Here is a 17482-nt window from a genome sequence, read left to right as displayed (position 1 = left end):
GTAAAGGAGGTAGAATCAAGTAACAATGATGGAAAGACAGGAGGCCAAGAATTCTTTGAGAATGAGGTGGACTCATCCTTTTGTGGTAACCTTTCTATCAACCTTCGAGTGTATGCGGAGTTGTGTCAAGAGATTGACATGGGACCATAGGCTACATCATACTTGGAGCATTGACCTACTCAATTTGTTGATGAATCACTTATGAGAGTACTCTAGAATATGCATTTTAAATAAGATCACTTTTTTTTAGAGCTATATTACCATTCTATGCTTGAATCTTTATATTGATTATGCTAACATCAATTTTTGTTTGTGCAGGTAACCTTTGTGGATATTTGGACATCACGATGAGTCAATAAATGAGCGGTGAGGAGCTACAGGAGATCTTCACACATATGTCTTCAAATCAAATGGCTCGATTCAGAGATATGGCAGGGACCACAAGCTGTCTTGAACACCATCAAGCCATTCCGTTCGATTTACTTTGGCACCCTTTGATGCTTCGGTCTCCAGTAGACAAGGTCGACGCTCCAAACTTGATGGAGGGAGTGGTTTTGGGGGATGTTGCACAAATATGGATGTGGTGAGCCCCAGTCAACTTGAGATACACGTGCTACTTCTCAGGTGGTTGTTGTGGAGGTACCGACACAATGTCTCCGTGTCTTTTTGTTCTACTGGATTTGCATCATCTATGGGATTTGTCACACCTGTGGGGACGTCTACTCCAGTCACTCCAGCTTTTTCTCAGCCATCCTCAAGTGGCACCCCTATGGGTCCTACTCTGAGAGATACCACTCCCGTGGGTACACTAGATGTATAGGGATCTCCTGGAAATGCTCAGGAGCACGGTCGCAGGTGGGAGAGGACACATCTTAGACATACCCCAGAGGGGTATGGATACCTTGTATATGATAAAACAGGAGCCGCCATCATGAATGATGAGGGGAGGAGGGTGATGGCTTGTATGAAAGACTTGTGCCAACAAGTTTTTTGACACAACGTCTTGGATCATTGGAAGAATATACCAGAGGGGAGCAAGGACTACATAGTAGCATCCTTGCATGACAAGTTTTCGGTACCCACCACAACAGATAGGTTCTCCACAAGCTGGATGATGGAGTGTATGCATGCATACATGTCATACAAATGATCAAACACACGCAAGACACTTAAGAGTGGGGCCTCAAAGTCTGAGTGGCTAGATGCAAATGACTAGCCCTAACTCAGGGAGAGGAGACTACAGATTCTTTAGGATGTTGGAGATAGCACACGAGGTAGCGAGGGCATTACTAGGACCAGGAGTGGTCCATCATCTTGGGAGTGGCAGCCATAGGACTTATCTGGAAGACTTTGTAAGTTTTTCTTTTGTTCTTCTCACTTATTTTTTTGTAATAGTTATTGTACTTACAATCGTATTTCTGACAATTGTATTTTTTTTCTTTGCAACACTGCATTACAAACCGCGATCCCACCGGCCTAGAGACTCAATATCACAGGCTCATTGCATTGATCGATAGATTGTATGCACGCAACAACCTAGTAAGTCACTCATCATTCTTGTCCGTAGATACTAATTTTAACTGAAATGCATTATTTTATGGTGGATTGATGTGTAGTTTTTTTTTTTGGAGAGTCTGTTCAATGCTCCTTTATGATGGGATGAGCTTTCAAATGACAAGGATCTATAGCTCGCATTGGGATCAATGGAGTGCATATCCTCTTCTTTTTTGGTTCTGTGATTTATGTAGGTATTTTCTATACACTATGTTATTATCATCCTTTGTATCTTGCCATGATTCCATAAGCTCTTTCATTAATTGATCTTGTGTCTATTTTATGTATCAGTCTAGTTGTGGATTCAAGTACACTTTTCCTTCATTTTGACAACCATTCGTCTAGTTACTGTAACCCTTTTGTATAGCCCAAATACAGCACATAGTGCTACATGTGGCTAGGCAGTTTACTACATTGCCACATTTTTTTTTTCCTTTGTAACCGTCGCTATTAGCATCACAAATTTACTACAAGTGTCGTAGTTTGTGTTGCAAAATGACACAAATATATATTAGCGACGGTTCTATGGTATTGCTAATACTGATGCATTTAGCGATAACGGGGGCAAAATTTTTTGTGAACATTTTTATCACTTTGAATGTCAGTATGAGGCCTATATCTTGTAGTGAGAATGGAATAAACCAAATAAGATGTACATCTTTGGAGCCTATGGTGGGTTTCATAGCACTATTGATGTTAGTTTTTATCTTGGACTTACATGCTCCTAACAACTCCAAGCTACCAATCAACCATTCACCACCATTAGAGAGTGGCGGCAATGGGACATGCTGTGATCTCTGGCTTTGTACTACATACAATGAATTATAAAAAAAGATATTTTGAGTTACAAGTTGACTTGTAGAGTTCTTATCATAGATCAAAGAACCTATATCTTCATGCCAAACATGTATCTTGCCGCTCAAACATTCCACATTCTTTCATTCATGCAAAGTTGATGAATATAGAGCTATCATGAGTAAAACAATATTGAATTAGAACACTACAAATATTTTAAAAAAAACTCTCATGCAAAAGAATAAACAATGATAAATTTTAAAAACTTACTATTGTTTTTATAATTTGCAATGTAGTTCTTGTCGTGTGTACAGAGATTTATTTGTGTTTTCCAATATTTGCTAGGGTTTACAACATCTTTACACCTAACCTTGAAACTCCCTCAAGTATCTGGGTGCAACAAAATCCAATCCAACTTATAGTACTTATCACAAATCTAATTACCGCCACTATTTTTCATATTGAAGACCTCCACTACAAGTATGTTACTGATGTTTTTCCTCCCTGAAGACATATATAATAACCAAATAGAAAAGTTACGGCCTATCAACATGTGTATAATTTGCAAATATTCTCTCCAAATGAAATGAAATTCAAATGGAGGAATTTAAAAAAAGCATTGTACCTATAATTCTTTTTACAAGGAAGCCCAGAGATGTTGAACAAGAAGTTGACTTATAACAAGACCATTGTTCATTCACTGACAAATTCCTAGAGTACAAAAACAAAAGAAATCTCGGATCAAAGCATACATATAACTTACATAGGCTTTGTCCAAATGATTTGAAACTTAACCATTGAGCAACATAAAAAAGTGACAAGATACATGTGGCTCTCTTTGCAAGAGAAGCCCAAAGATGTTGAAGAAGTTGAGTTTTTAAAAAATCATTGTTCTCCACCCTTGGATACTCTTGGAGTAAAAAAACAAAGGAAAGCTCAGTATGCATATAGCTTGCATACATTTTGTCCAAACAAGATAAAATTTAACTATGGAGCAGCAAAAAAACAAGACAACATACCTATAACTTTGTTTACAAAGAAATCGAAAGATGTTGAAGAAGAAGTTGAGTGTTCAAAAGATCATTGTTCTTGACTGTAAGAGACTCCTAGAGTACCAAAACAAAAGAAATTACATGTTAGAGAATGCACACAACTTGCATAGGTTTTATCCAAACAAGACAAAACTTTACCATAGAACATCTATGGAAGAGAACTCAATATACCTGTAAAGTTTTGTGAAGAAAATCTTAGGGCTTGGGTAGAACAAGCTTTGCTCTCATAAAATATGTGAAACTCACTCTATGTTTGTGTAGAGGAAATGAAATTTCACAGGGTTACAAACAGGGCAAGCAATAATGAGGCTGTAAGATTTCATCGGGAAAGAAGTGGGGAAAGAGATATGATAAATTTGAGTTTTTCCTAAGAAAGAGGGGGAAATTGAAAAGGGGAGAAATGAAAATTCAAACATAAAAAATTAAGAAAATGAAAATTCGAGTCACAAACTTCTAGGAGTGTCAGCATTATATTCCCCGCATTTCCCCTTATTTTTATTATTGAGGGAAGATTTGGGCCAAGATATAGCTAGAAGATTCATGTTACATGAATCTGGAATCCCAACTCTCTCATTAGTTAGGCCTATATTTGTTTATTCACTCCTTAAGGGAAAAAAGAGAGAGTCTATATTTCTCCTAATTATACTTTTGGCCTAGCTTATGTCAAATTTTAGGTGCCTATTGGAATATGTTGTAGTATGCATCCATGCTCATACTGGCTGTAACTATGTCAACATCGCATGGCAATGCACTACATGAATACTAGAAAAGTTTGCAAGTAATAACCTTTATGTAGAGTTGTAAGAAAATTGATTATTGAAAAAATAGAAAGCGTGCAAATGCATCCATGGATGAGAAGATGCATTCCCACATGAATAAGAAATGATGCAATGGAAGTAGGAAAATTCATGTACATACTAAACAACTTTCATGTGTGTTGCATGAATAACACTAACTAGCAATAGTCTATAAGAAAAATGAGCATTCAATAAGACAAGTCATACTAATCAAAAGGACAACTCTAGGCATCATCCTCTTGATAGCCCTCCATATTATATTCCTCATTGCCACCCTATAAGATGGAAGAGGTCTCTTCACCATGGAGTGCACAATGTGGTCAACGTGTAGATCAAGATCACAATCAAATGAGTAGCATGGATGCCTAGAAGCCATGCATGCACATAACAATTTTACTACACCACAATCCATCTCAAGAGCTAATGCCTAAGGAGGACACAGCATGTCCAAAGAACTCTATACAAAGTTGACATCATGCACATAATCTCTAAGGTGGGATTCCTTGCTAGGCCCACCATCATTCTACCCACATTTGACAATCAAAGTGGTCAAAGTGCATGCCACCCAAAGTCTATATCCTATCTCTTATTAGCTTTGAGGATTCCATGAGCTATACTGAAGCCAAACCTTCACAAGGTTGAAGCATATAAAGAAGTAATGCATCCATCTACCATAGAATATCAATTCACAAAAGTTAGATGCACAAACATAGCCTTGTGATGATAAAGTTGTAAAATATTAAAGGCATTATACAACAAAAAATCACCTCAATGGAGTTACCATTAACCATAATCTCCCCCATTGGAATAATGTCCTCCATAATAAACTTATGCATGATATCTAGATTCAAATGGGGTGCATGACTCTTAATCCATGAAGAAGATGTGATTAAGGTGCACAACACAAAATACCAAAGGTGATTAGAATTAAATATCAAGGCAAGCTTCGTAAACCACCTGAAAACCTATCCATAGTGTGCCAAGCATGTCGATGCAATGTTGAGCCCATGGTGAATGTGGTCCTCTATCACTTTTTCCCATGGTGGAATGCCATCTTTATTTGATGATATATCTATAGGGATAATACTAGAGAAAGAAGTTAGTGGCTCAAGGCACAACAACCCTCCTCTTCTTATACTCCATCAAGTTGGTAAACTCCATACAACCTCCAAACTCCATCATGGGACTTATTTTATCATGCAACATGTTCATCCTACAATCAACTATGCCAAGCATTGGCGCTTCTTATAGATAAGAGCATGGAATTAGCAACAACCACAATTGCAACTATGCAATACTATGCAACACTTTTATGTGTAATGGAATGTGAAGGGTTGGTGCTTGACAACATGGAGCACATGTCAATTAGCATGAGGGAGAAAAACTCCATATAACCTCCAAACTCATCATGGGAATTGTTTTATCTCAAAAAATAAGGTCATTAACAATCCTTGATCATAAACAAACATGTTTACTGCAACATATGTAACATCATGAACCTTGTGAATCTTTGCATTACAGCCATATGGTGTTTGGAAAGCCATAATTCCTCAAGAAGGACTTGTTGGTATTTCATGTAATGAAATTGGTGTACATGACCAGCTTGAAACCTTAGGATAGACACTATAAGAAAAAAGTGCTTCACTAGGATGTGGTTGAGAAGGCATGGTAAGGTAGGATGCACATAAGGTATAGCCCCATAGATTTTTCTAATGTATTAATGTCAATTCTCCTCTGAAACATGCAAAGCGTTGATGCACCATCATGAAGTCAAGGTCCAAACATGCTAAGCGCTAGCATGCCCTTTCAAAGAATTGGCCCAAGCATGCCCAAACATCACGAAGTAGTGTGTATATTGGGAGTTTTTCATCCTTTAAAAAATCTCAATCATGGTGCACCATTATATGGACCCATCCGCAAATACATAAAGATAGTGATACAAATCAACATGACCTTGAAATGCCCCTTACATGTTCAACACAATGATCTCATCAACACATCCAGAAAATGCGAAGTGCTATTGTTTGGATACCATTGTAGAGTTCGATACACATGACCAAAAAAAAAAAAAACGACATGCCTTAGGAATGTCAAGTGCCAATGCTTGGATATCATTGGAGATTTAAATACATATAACACAATAAAGGTCAATATGCCCTAGAAATGCCAAGTGCTAGTTCTTGGAAAACATTGCTAGCTTGAACATTTAAAGGACCTACCAAGCATTGGTACTTGGATATAATTAATGAGATTATTAAGAAGCATCAATCGGTAATAATCAATCGGGGGGGTTAGCGCTTGAATATGCACATTTTGGACTCAATATGTGTTTCTAATAGGATATTTGAGCCATTAAAATGGATTGAATGAGTGACTTATCAAGAACAATTAGGAATTTAGGGATAGAAAGGGGTGTTGTTTTCTAGGGGGGAAAAAGTGGTGGCCAAACTACTGGGGTGGCTTCTTGTACAAAATATCAGTTTAACCTGAGTGATTGGAAATCTAATGCATGATGGTTCTATTGTCCCTTGGATTTTTTGGCAACAATTAGTAAAACTGTAATTGATTGTAACAAGGAAAGCATGTAGCAATTGTAGCTAGTATTGTAGTATAGGACTTTCATTTTTGTGTGAGCCTTTTATAAAGTATATTTACATGAGTATCATTTTTAAAAACCACAATAAAGGCAAAAGGAGGACTAAGGGACACCTGGTTGAAGAGATATGATCATTTGTAGTTGTGGGTGATTGAGTCATGTTTTGGCATTTGGAGAGTTTTGTTGAGATTATTAAGGGACTTGAACATGCCCAAAAACTGAAAGCACTAGAACTTGGTATTTTCAGGGGTATTTGGAGACGACCTATCCATGCTCATTATAGAAAATGATGCCCGAGAAGGAAAGAGGCTCACATGTCTCCTAAGTCTTTGAGATAATTAATATAGTTGAACACTATACGATCATCAAACATCTGATGTGATATATAGTTTGGATCTAAATTATGATCATTAAGCAGCTTAAACTCATTCTCAAACTATGAGTAGAAGTGCAGTTAATATAATGCACAAGGAACTTTCAATCGTTCCCCACATAGGGAATTTGGTGAAATATAGGAAATTCTCTAATATTTCCTATGTATACAAGTGCGTATTCCTCATCTATAACTAGGAAATTGCATTCCCTACATCTTATAATAGGGAATATAGAGCATTCCCTACATTCCTTTGAAAGTCCCTACATTCCCTACATCTTATAATAGGGAATATAGAGCATTCCCCATATTCCTTTGAAAATCCCTACATAAGGAATTATAAGGATGTGATTCCCTACTTTTATGTAATAGGGAATTAAAGGTACAATGAGGATAAGATAAAGATGATGTTTATCACAATTCTCTATTTCTCAATTCAAGTCGATAATGATGGTTTCGAGAAGGTAAGGACAAAGGTCACAAGAAACTCTAAACCACTTACTATATAGAAAGTTCACATTATAACTAGGAAGATTACTAACCAAACTAGGAAGAATGTAGATTTTTCTAGTTATAACTAGATAATTTTGCCATCACTAGTCTCTTCTAACTAGTAACATCCTTTTCCTAGATAGTATCTAGAAAATTGAAGCCCTATCTAGCAACATTATCTAACAAGTTATTGTATAACTAGTAATAATATCAACCTAATTAGAAAATTTGACTTTTTACTAGTCATAACTAGTAAGTACTATCCTCTAACTAGGGAATTATAGATATTCTATCAAGTTAACTTGGAACTCATGATTTTTATGGGTATAATTAGTAAATAAATATTCATTGATTAGACATTTACATTTGTATAATACTTACTCACAAGCTAAGCTTTTCACATTGACACAAAAGCAAGACCACAATTGTTGAAAGGTAATCACAATAACAAAAAAGAAAATTAAAAGAAAGATGTTTAGTACACATGAATAACACAAACTGTGTGGCCCTAACAATAGAGTCATTGCATTTAGCAACAATAACACTTACAATGTTGAGCAAAGTACATGGCCACATTGACCAAGCATATATCATGGCCATGACATCCATCTTATTGCAAAGCTCATGATTATATTAGTGAGAAAAAAGCATATTGCACCAATGGATTAAATAGAAACTCCACACAGTAACATCATATTCCCTGCTGTCCAAATGAGCAACAAGAGAAAACATTCAAAGTGCATGGCAAGAAAACCACACAATCATATATACCCCATCATGAAAATTAGATAGCCATATTAAAAAGGAAAGCACATTACCAAGTGCATGACCATATTGGTCATGGAAGTGCACATGGAAAAAAAGAACCACCAAGGCAAAGCGCGTAGCCATATTGATAAAAAGCTAAATTGCATTGCCCAAAACATGTGGCTATAGAAAATAAAGCAAACTACATTGCTAGTTGTATGATGAAATATTATCACCTTTCAAACTAGCACTAAAATTATAAACTTCATGTCTTAACACAAAAATATAAGTACCAAGGATTCTAGTGATTGCCAACTATTGTAGCTAGCTCTATGTGGAAGCTTGCAACATGATAGATGGGAAGCTACTTTAAGGTTCACTATGAGGTGACTTGAATAACAAGAAGGCTACACCTAAATAGCCTTACAAGGGTGGAAGTATATTACCTTTACAAAGAACTAGTGCTCCAAAACAAAGAAATCCTCATTGGATATTCTCATTTTATTAGGGTTTGAAGTTGAGAAATTCCATAGAAAAGTATCGATGGGAGCATATCAAATTCTCACCAATCTCAAAGGTAGGTGAAATAATTCAAACAATGTAGAAACTCTTGCAAATTCTCAATGGAACATTGAAAGTGCATCATAATAAAAGGAAAACACAAGAGGAAAAGAAGAATAAATTAAGATTGGAAAAATTTTGAATTTATCTTTTGAGAAAAAATAAGAGAGCTAAAAGAAAGGCATGCTTTTTGTGCTAAGAACATGCTCAAGAAGGCCAATATTAAAATAGAGTACTACAAAAAGCAAGGAGGGGAGGAAAGCATGTTGGGCTATTCTCTCCTATACATCTTAAACCTTCCATGTTGGGTAAAAAACCATAGGTTTGAATCTCTACAAGAGAGACTGAACCCCTAGAGGATCTTAATGTACTCTCCGTGAGGATTTCAATCATGCTATGCATTTGGCAATTCAAAAATTATGATGTGTGCAATCTTGTGTAGCAACTTCTCCTATAGGCACCTATTTGGCTAGTATCATCTTGTGGTCATAACAAACATCAAGTGTAACATCCATGACAAGTCTATTTATGCTACCCTCTAATCCCTCCTAACTTGCTCTAGCCCTTATTCCTATAAGTCAAGCCTTAGAGGTAATTCAAAGCTCCCAAAAATCTTGAAAAAACTCAAGAAAATTCATGAGCACTATCATATCCCTTCTCTACCCTTAGAAATAATAGACACATGAATTTTTAGCAAGACCATTCATATATACTTGTGAATATCATATCCCAATGACTGTATTTATGGCCCCAAAAAACATTATTACGAATATTTTAAAATTACTCTATGAAATTATCATTTTGTCTAATTATAACAAATATTTTGAAATTATTCTCTAAAATTATTATTTTTCATGGAACAATCTGACAAAATTTTTATCATTGTAGTTCAAGCCATTGGCATTTCCATCCCAATATGCCTTAGCATCCTATAAGATGCCAAAATACTCACTAGTGGGTTGGGATCCCATGATCTTTTAGGAGATAGGTGTTTTTGATTACATGAGTGCTTGAGAAGGCAAAAGGCCAAGTGACCCTATTATATAGGATACCTTTAATGCTGAGGGAAGCTTATCATGGCTCTAAGTTAATAAGTTCCCTACTGTGTGTTGTTGACAGAAGTAGTGTAATCACATACAACCCAATCTTATGGGGTTGGAAGCTCACATCCTAGGCTAGACAATTGTTTTCTCTATAGGGAGATGGATTTTATACTACTTCATGGAATGGTGTTTTTATATATTATCTTTTGTGCAATAGAATGTTGTTTTCCAAAGTGTTTGTCATGTGCTAGATGTTGTGTTAATGGACCCTATGTAACATGATAATAAAAGGAAGCTGCTTTTTTATGTTGTAATAGTATGGTACCTTTGCTAATTAGATAAGTAAAATAAATCCCATCAAGGAATGTGAGAATACTTCAATCCTGATGACCAATCATCTATGGCTAGATGGACCTAATAATTTGGGTAGCTTTTCTAAACATTAGATGGAGTTATTAATACATGATCCTCCAAATTCAGTAGGACATATATGAGGCTCAACTTCATTTTTGGGGGGCTAATGTGAGATGATGCCTTATCCGCAAGGGGATCAACATTTTATTCTCTTTCACTTTTCGCTCTCTTTCAACCAAGTGCCAAGGTCATTCACCTTCTTATGTGCAACCAGATGGTGCGAAGCTGCAGAGCAAGAAGGATGCAGTTCCTGCTGTATATGTTGATTGCCTCCAAATTGTTGAGCTGTGCAACCTCATCCAGAGTTTGGAACATACCATACATCCATAAGCCTGTTGACAATAGATTATTCAATGGCAGCACAGGTTGGTTGTATCTTTTGAGAAACTTTGCTACAATCTTCACGCTCAAGGTGTGCCAGTGGTCAATATTAAATGAAGATCATTGTAACTTCAGTTATGCTTTTGCATGTCTTAGACATTGTGGATTTATGCAACTATTGTGACTTGTACATTCATAGTCTATCATTCCTTTGTCAACATGGTGGTCATTTAATTCACTTTCAAAGTTCATGTTTTGGAGGTAGATATATTTTTTGTCTTATGCTATTGAAGAGTTTGTCTTATAGAGTACTTCTTTGAGCATGCTTGATTTTTGAATTTAGGAACTTTGCTGTCATCGAGACATGAGATGATCATTCAGCTTCAATCAGTGCAGCAAAATTTGCTTTGTGGTGGTTTCAATTTGCTGAGTGCTAGTGCAAACAAGTATGGCTTCCTGATATAGCCATGTTTATTGGACAAAATTATGAAGCTATGGATCATAGGATAATGTGCATGCACAGTAAATCAAAACAAATTTGTATATAACATCTAATATAGTCATGCTTATATAGTCATGTTAAGTAATAACACATCACAATTGATAGGCTTAACCATTAGCCATGTAGTCAATCTCAAATAAGACAATGTCAATACACACTTGTAATGGATATGTTTGTACACATCCAAAATGTACATGTGCTGTAAGATACATTTGTGCATTTTGATAACTTTCAATTCTTACTCACATAGCACAAATCGTTTACACATCCACAAATAAAATATCATTTTTAACAATATAAATATTTCCTTATCACATTAAAACAAAGAAGAATCTCAATTCAACTCAATGACATAGCTCTAAATCTTGAAATTCCCCTCAAATCCCCCCTAAAGTGTGGGATATACCTAGCATCCATACAAGCACAAATGGTTATCAAAAGTTATTTGAGCCCCTTACAAACTAGATGAGTTTAGAAGGAGAAAGAAATGGAAGCCCCTCTCTTTCAACAGCTCCTTTCTAGATTTAAGGGAAGGATTCAACCTATAGCTAAAGGATGCTTGGAAACAAACCAACAATCTAATGGATAATCCAATGTAGAACTAGATGAGATCCATAGATACCATCATTGAGATTATCAATATGTATGGCAAAAATCAGGATTGACTTTAAAGAGGGTTGCATGTTGGTAGTTAGCAATGTAGGGAGCATATTATTACGACTCTTACTAAGTGTTCTAGTAATGGGATGTTTTATCAACTTCTCAAAGACGTGGAGCATTACATGGAGGATTTGCAAAAACATAAAGGTGAAGTTGCCAAAATTTAGTCTAAGGGAAATGGTATCTTATGGGGTTGGTGCTTCAACCAATTGATTTTATAAATTGATGAAGTAAAAGAAGCAACAAGAGTTCATCACTATGATAGATGATCAAGGAGGAATCATGGAATTTCTGTAGGGATGTTTCAATCTCTTTAGAATGTATTTGTAAATGGTCTATGCTTAGGTCCATTTGAGGTAAAGAGGTCGATGTGAAAGGGTGTCTCATTGCCCCATTACTCTTTGCCACCATAATCACCAAGCATTAAGAAAACACTTGGTCTCCCAATTCTTTGCCAATAATAACTAGCCGATATTGTGAAAGTAGAGAAGCAACTAGTAGATGTAGTTGATGAAAGTGTATGAAAGTTTTCTAGAGCTATCTAGGGTTGTAACTAATGTGAGCAAAAGCAAGTTTATTTACCTAGGATTGAATGAGTTAGCAAAGTTGCTAAGGGAGCCAGGCTTCCAAGTAGCATAATTGAAGCTGTAGTTGCTTGATTCTAAATAATTTGGGTGATTTCAAGATTTCTAGCATTAGACCTTAATTACTGAGCATATGATAGAGGAATTTATTTGATTTTCTTGTACATTATGTATGCTATGATTCAAGTAACATGCAATAGTGACTAGAAATACATGCACATGAAAATCCTAATTTTGGCATTATGAATCAAGTGAGATTAATGAAGGTTGAAGATCCATAGCCTAGCTATCTAGTACACTCCTCAGCCTATCCTCTTGAGAAGCTTAGTACAAGTAGGTTGTGTGGTAATCCTCTTGAGTAGCTTGGTACAAGTAAGTTGTGTTGGGTTTCAATAGGCATCCATGGTAGAGGATCTGTGTGTCTATGCTCACGCTCTGTTCCAAAGTGTTTGGGCTCCTTCCATGGTAGAGGATCTGCGTTGTCGTACTGTTGCGCATCCGAGGTGTAGAATCCACCAAAAAGTTGTGTGTGTGACATTTGTTACTTTGTACATACTTAGTCGTCGTGTTTGCATTTGTTCTGCGTGGGCAGTATAGTGGAGAGGGCAGGTGTGCATCCAAATGACTTTACATTACTATCTTTTCTATCTGCTTGCAGTCGTGCTGGTCTTGTTGTTGAAGGGCAAGGGGATTTGAGAGGCTTTGCTCCTCTAAAAGGATGAAAGAATTAATGAGAAAGCTAATTAGGTTCATGGATAAATATATTTATCCAAATGAACCATTTTCTACTTCTCATGCTTAGTTAAAAAATGGGCTGGACAATGCATCCGTTAGAAGAGAAACTTCAATACTTGGCCAAAGGGGATGGCTTATGGAACTTATGGATTCCTATCGATAGTGCAGCACTGGCGTCAAAAGTATTTTTTGGTAGTGTTTGTTCTCATGCAGAGAATGACAGACTACTTGGAGCTGGCTTGAGTAATCTGGAGTATACACATCTTTGTGAAATAATGGGCCGCTCTTTATTTGCGCCTCAAATTTTCAATTGTAATGCTCTAGAAATTGTTATTGGTAAAAAGGGGCTTTTTGAATGCATAAAAGCTACAAAAACTGAGAATAGCAGGAGAAACACAGATAGAAAACAATGGTAAAAGGCTAATAAAAGGGGAAAGAAAAAGCAACGAATGAGAAAAATAGGGGAAGAGGATCGAATGTTGGAGGGAGAACTGCAAATTAGATGCAATGAGCGGAAGTTGTAGAGGAGACAAAAGGAATCGACGAGGTGATACAACGGAGGTAGGGAGGGGACGAAGAGGAAGCTGTGAAGTCGAAGAACGCGGCAGCCTTTTAAGGATCATCGAGTGCTGCTTTGAGGGACATCCATGTTCATGCTTCTTTGTTGCCGGACTGATCTACAATCCAGTGATGATTACCAACTTTTCTCGGCAGCGTTAAACTAGATTTTCGTGTGATTAGCCGATCATCATCGCGTTGATGACTGCGTGTGGTAGCATCTCCCTTCCTGTGGGTCGCCCACTTCGCAATCATAGCAGACTATTGGTGCTTCTGTATCAGCATGTTGGCCTTTGCCCCTTGCGCTGTGGATCTGCACTTTTGCTTCGCGCTGCACACTATAAGATGGGGAAAACACAAACTCAGACATGGATCCGCTGAGAAAGCACCACAAAGTTTGAAGCAGAAGTGATTGACATTCCTCCAACTCTGACTCATGGTGAGGAAAAGTATGCTGCCTTTCCCTTCTCGAACATTGGGGTTTTGCTCCTTAACAAGTACCTGTTGAGCATCTATGGCTACAAGTACCCCATATTTTTTACCATGCTTCACATGTGCGTATGTGCTGTATATAGTTATGTTGCAATAGCATGGCTAGAGATTGTGCCAATGCAGTACATCTTGTCAAAGCAGCAGCTTTTGAAGATTATTGCTCTTAGTGTCATCTTTTCATTTTCTGTAGTGTGTGGCAACACATCCCTGAGGTACTTGCCGGTATCTTTTAATGAGGTCAGGTTTACCAGGTTTGGAAAACAGGTTCAGCTTTCTGAGGGAGAGATTAAGCAGCTTTGCTAGTATTCCAAAGACATCTTTCTCCAAAGTATTCAGCAGCCTAGGAAAGTAATCCTTCAAGATGTTTGTGGTGTTCACGATGACTGTAAGCAAACTGTATTGATGAGACACAGTTCAAAAGTTGAGAAAGAAGGCTTTGATGCTTATCCTGATTGTTCAGGATGAAGATGACAAAGTTAATCTTTCAAAACCAAGTTATTGAGTCCTGTGATACAAGAAGTTTCTTTTGGAGCTGCTTTTGTAGAGCTCTTGGAAGTCTTCAAATGAACAGTCATATCTGTTTTTCGGGAAAGTAGATATTACATATTCAATTTGTGGAGTCCTATATTAATGATGCAATACAGTTCTGTTTGTTGGTCATGGATGGTGATGCACAATCAGATCATTATTAGGAGTCCTCTGAAAAATTCTTCAGCTAGCTGCTGTTTAGAATCACTTCCAGAGTGGGTTTTCTTGCTTCTTGGAGTTTCATCCAAGCAATGCTTTTGGGTCCTACATCCAAGCAGATACGATCCAAAGCAGGAATGTGCCCCAGCTCTCTTTACAACGATTTTCACTACAGTTGCATTTATATTGGGAGCTTTGACGTCCATAGTGTCGGGATTTTTGGGCATGATGATCGCAACATATGCGAATGCTTGCACAACTTTGGAAGCCAGAAAAGGGATAGGCAAAGTATTCAAAATCGCCTTCCAATCAGGTTCGGTGATGGGTTTCTTACTTGCTGCTAATGGCCTCATAGTTTTATACATCACTATAAAACTATTCCAGCTTTATTACAAGAATGATTGGGAGGGCCTTTTTGAGGCCATCACTGGCTATGGGCTTGGATGCTCATCCGTGGCTCTATTTGAAAGGGTTGGAGGTGGAATCTATACCAAAACTGCGGATGTTGGAGCAGATCTTGTTGGAAAAGTAGAAAGGAATATCCCAGAGGACGATTTGCAAAATCCTGCAATCATTGCTGACAATGTGGGTGATAATGTGGGAGATATTGCTGGAATGGGTTCAGATTTATTTGGCTCCTTTGATGAAGCTTCTTGTGTAGCTCTTGTTGTGGCTTCCATGTCATCATTTGGCACAAATCATGACTTCACTGCTATGTGCTTCCCTCTACTCATTAGCTCTATGGGCATTGTGGTGTGCCTCATCACAACCTTGTTCGCAACTAATGTGTTCGAGATCTCAAATCTAAGGGATATTGAATCTACACTGAAGAGACAGTTGCTGATATCCACCATCTTAATGACATTCGGTGCAGCTTTTGTTTGTTGGCTGCACTACCATCCACATTTTACATATATGATCCTAACGGTGGTGCAAAGATGGTTCAAAACTGGAAACTATTTTTTTGCGTTGGAGTAGGGCTTTGGGCAGGGTTGGTAATTGGCTATGTTACATAGTATTTCACCAGCAATACATACAGACCAGTCCAGGATGTTGCTGATTCTTGCAGGACAGGAGCTGCTACCAATGTCATCTTTGGTTTGGCACTTGGCTACAAGTCTGTAATTGTTCCAATATTTGCTATTGTTGTTGCCATCTATGTCAGCCATACCCTAGCAGCCATGTACGGGATCACAGTTGCAGCTCTTGGAATGCTTTGTACCATTGCCACCTGTCTTGCCATAGATGCATATGGTCCCATAAGTGATAATGCTGGTATCGCAACCGGTCTCTGGATGACCATGATACTTCTTACACATCTCTCCATAAGAAGCGCAGCCGCAATATAGACTATGAGGCCATGAAGGCTTTCAAGATGGACAGATTCCTCAACCATAGGACTTCTTCAAAGTCCAACTTGTGGCATCAACAGCCCCCAGTTGGCAGCACTCCGCTCTCCGAATTGGTATCCGTGATCCGCACTTTGGGGGAGTGCTTTCTCAGATTAGAAGAGATCAAACTGCAGATGCAAAGAGAGTCTGAGCGATTTCGTGATGATTTGGAGGCCAGGCGTACAAAGATGTTCCTAGAGTCCCAGAAGCAGATTCCTGAGATGTTTTCTTGGGCTCTGAGCAGCAGTAAGAAAACTGATGAGCTCTTGATGATGATTGTCGGTATTTTGTTCATCATTTGATTATTCTAAATGTTTCTTTCTTCCAGCTAATTTTTGGCTCTTCATACTATGTTTCATATCATTTCATCTATATTACAGCTAATGCGTTGAAATTATTCCAGGTTTTGTTTATAAGAAATATTTCGAGCTGATGGGATGATATTTCATTTCATTCTTATTCCAGCTGTTGAAATGTTCCAGCTGACGTTTCATTATTATTCCAATTGTTGAGTTGTTCTAGCTGATGTTTCATTGTTTCCAGTTGTTGTTTGTCTATTTTCAGTTGATTCGTCTGTTCAAGCTTATGTTTATTCTACTTGATGTTTTATCTATTCTAGCTAAGGAGCTGATGTTGCAGCTAATGTGTGCTCACTTGATGCACTTCTGGGGTTCCACTTCTGGTGTCTCGTGTCTCTCTTGTCTTCTCTCTTCCTCCGTTCTTCGTCTCCCTCGCGCACTGTTCAACAGGAAGTGGTGCGTAGATCGGACGCAGGTAGCTCTCGTAGTGAATTCCCAAAGGTCCCCAAGAACAAAGCACTCTACTTTTTAGCACAAAGACCAATGTAAAAACAAGCACGACATGAGACAAGAGACAAATTGGGTTGAATCTCCCCCATGCCTTGTGTGAGCGCTTCACAAAGCATGTATTTAATATATATTTCCAATCTTTTTGCTCAAAAATAGCCCAATTACAAAAATATGACAAGCTTTTAGCTTTTGAGTTTGCTTTCTACCAAAAATAGGAAAATAAAGCTAATGGACGGTGCCCAAAGAGTTTGGCACGCCCAATCTCAATGTCCAAATAAAAATAACATATCCAGGCGCATAAGCGCATACAAAATAATAA

The 17482-nt window shown here is 37.6% G+C and overlaps 1 pseudogene; it reads left to right on the top strand.

The window, feature by feature from the left end:
* Positions 1-14945: 14945 nt before the first annotated feature.
* On the top strand, positions 14946-16312 carry LOC148028729 (pyrophosphate-energized vacuolar membrane proton pump 1 pseudogene; annotated as a pseudogene).
* Positions 16313-17482: the final 1170 nt, after the last annotated feature.

This window comes from Lygodium microphyllum, chromosome 11, assembly GCF_053477565.2.
Source record: "Lygodium microphyllum isolate KBCC chromosome 11, Lygodium_microphyllum_v1.1.10, whole genome shotgun sequence".
Taxonomy (NCBI): domain Eukaryota; kingdom Viridiplantae; phylum Streptophyta; class Polypodiopsida; order Schizaeales; family Lygodiaceae; genus Lygodium; species Lygodium microphyllum.
This window is presented reverse-complemented; position numbering and strand designations above follow the sequence as displayed.